Source organism: Mesoplodon mirus (assembly GCF_964341445.2).
Source record: "Mesoplodon mirus genome assembly, chromosome: 9".
Lineage (NCBI taxonomy): Eukaryota > Metazoa > Chordata > Mammalia > Artiodactyla > Ziphiidae > Mesoplodon > Mesoplodon mirus.
Window position 1 is genome coordinate 91,097,275 of NC_138985.1, and position 3,014 is coordinate 91,100,288.

Genomic DNA, 3,014 nt, shown 5'->3' on the forward strand with positions numbered 1-3,014 from the left:
CTTCCGGGGCCGCTGGAAGTGACGACAGCACGACGCATCAGGCCCCGCCCCCCGTGGGCGCGAGGTGGGCAGGGCTACTTCAGTCGATGAGTGGGAAGCCGCCTGTTGCGAATCCAGCTGGGCCACGAGTCGGTCACTCTCCAACAGGGCGCTGGTCACTCTCCACCAGAGCAGAGCAATCAAAGTCGAGTACACGGAAGTAATGCTGGTTTGGTGAGGGCGCCTGATCTTGCCCTAGCGCTACGATCAGCGAGGGACAGGGTGACGTCGCACTGTGTCCTTTCCAAAGACCAGGTGAGCGACATGACCCCACTGTTTGGGGGCTCAGTGCATTTGTCCCTAAAGAGCAACAATTAAGACTCCCTTTCGGACCACGAAAATGGCAACCCTTTCTAGGACAGTATTTGGCACCTAGTAGGTGTACAGTATAATTATTAGCATCCTTCCTGAGTTCTGCTGAGTTCATTAAACAAATATATATAGATGAATATATATAGCCATGATGTCCATCCTAAGTGCCAACTATATTTCAGAAGCGTCACAGGAGTTTTGCTATTTAGTCTTTACAATAATTCTGCTGAGTGGGTATTATTAGCACTATTTTACAGATAGGGAAACATGAGGCACAGAGAAGCTAAGTAACACGCCCAAGGTCACACAGCCAGTAAGTTTAGAATCCTATCTGGATCAGTCCGAGGCTCAACATAACCAAATGCTGTGCCAGATGATCACCATGAAGAGACAAGGTCCTGCCCTTAAGGAGACCACATCTAGAGAGGAAGCAGACATGTAAACAGGAGTATATTCAAAGTGGTACAGAAGTTAAAAGGAGGGAGGCCTGTCTAGGGGAGACAGAGAAGGCTCTCAGTGGAAATACTTTGGGATTTGAAGGATGAGTACTGATTGCCCATCTAACTAGAGATGAGGGAAAGAAACATTCCAGGCAGAGGGGAAAAAATGCAAGGACTCCTGGGGCATCAGAGAGCCTGGCTCACCCGGGAAGCAATGAGAATCATTTCAAGGCAGTAGCTTAGGGTATGCGGAGGTGGCAACAGATGGGGCTGACACAATGGATGAGGACCCAAATTAAGGCATTTGGATTTTATCTTGGGTGATAAGACACTAAAGGATTTTCATCGCAAGAGTGGCATCATCGGGCCTCCCTGGTGGCGCAGTGGTTGAGAGTCCGCCTGCCGATGCAGGGGATACGGGTTCGTGCCCCGGTCTGGGAGGATCCCATATGCCACGGAGCGGCTGGGCCCGTGAGCCATGGCCGCTGGGCCTGCGCATCCGGAGCCTGTGCTCCGCAACGGGAGAGGCCACAACAGTGAGAGGCCCGCATACTGCAAAAAAAAAAAAAGAGTGGCATCATCAAGTCTTATAGACAAGGTGAAGATACCAAGGTGCAGAAGGCCATTTTCATTCATGGGGATCAGATGGTAATGAAACAGAGCAGTGACAACAAGGATGGAAAGAAAAAGGCTAATTGAAAGAGCCAGAGATGACTTGGTCACCGCTAGTTGTGTTATTATATTGGAACTCTTTTAAATGTGCTCTTCAACATTGTAAAAACCTTCTTAAGAATGCAAGTCTATGACTGAAGAGTAAAAAAGTCATGTGTTCACTTATACCTGGTGCCCAGAGTCTGTTCTCTTTACAGACTGAGGGTCAGGATGGGGCAGACACTAGAAGTCTGTTCAGACCCCAATTCTTGGTGGCCCAGGTAACATCATCTGCATCACACGAAGCATTCAGATACATTATCTTATCATTTTAATCTTCACCATAACCTCATGAGACAGGACAGATATTAGTCTCCCTGTATAGATGAGAAAATGATAGGCTGTGAATATTGTTGAAGTCAAGCCCCCACCCCCACCCCCAAAAAAAAGGTAGAACTGAGAATTGAACTGAGGCCTGGAACAATGGCACAAAGTGGGTACTCAGTAAATATTTATGGAAGGGAGTGAGGGAAGGAGGGAGGGAGGAAGGAACTTTCTCTGATTCCCAGCTCACTTCACCATGTCCAGTCCATAAGCAACTGATCCTAGAAGCCCACCGCAAATCCAGAATAGGCACAACGCCTGCCCTTGCTCCACTGAGCAACCAATTAGTCCATTCAACCCAGCCAGCATTTGTTAAGCATATATTAGGTGCCTGGCATTGACCCAGTCTCTGCCATAGAAGAAATTTAAATTAATTCCTATCTTGCTATTTCGCCTCAGATGCTAAGATGAGTGGGGAAATAACTTATGAAGCTCTTTGGCAAGAGCCTCACAAAATCCTAGATAGCTGTGCGCTGAAAATCCAGGTTCCCAGGTCTGTGGCAGAGTGAGGAGGGAACTTTAGAAAGGCTGCCCTCTTCGACTGAAAGGCCTTGTTTCCAGGGCCATCAAGGCGAAGGCAGAGTTCTCCAGTATACAGGAGTAGGGTCTACGACCCCGCCGCCAGAACTGGGGATCTTACACTGTTTCTGCTGATTGGGGATCTATGAAGGTGGCGTTTGAAGGAACCATGAAGTGCATCTTCTTCCACCTCTGGGGTACTCCTCTCGAGATTCTACGGTCACTGAACCACCTGCTATGTTCAGAGTCCCTCGCTGGGAGCTGGGAGGACAAAAGGGAGGACTAAGACACTTGCACAGAACTTCCGCTCCCCCGGGGAGGAGGCTGGAGGTCACCAAGAGCTAAACCGGAGCCCAGAGTGCGTTGGACACAACAAACCAAGGCCCAGAGACCGGCCACTGAAGATGGGGGTGGAGGGCCGTTATGGAGCGTTGTAGGCTTTCCTCGGCCCTGCCCGGGCTGCCGGTTCAGCGCCATAGACCTGACAGGCGCGCTAGGAACCGGGGGAGACCCAGGCCCTTTCCATCTTTAAAGCTGGCGCGGGACCAGGGGAGGATGCGGAGGCTCGCTCAACTCCAGTGTCTTCCTGAGCCATGGTCTGGAGGCGGGGCGGGGGCGGGCCTGGGGGCGGGGCCAGAGCGGGGGACGGCCCGAGGTGACGTAGGGCCG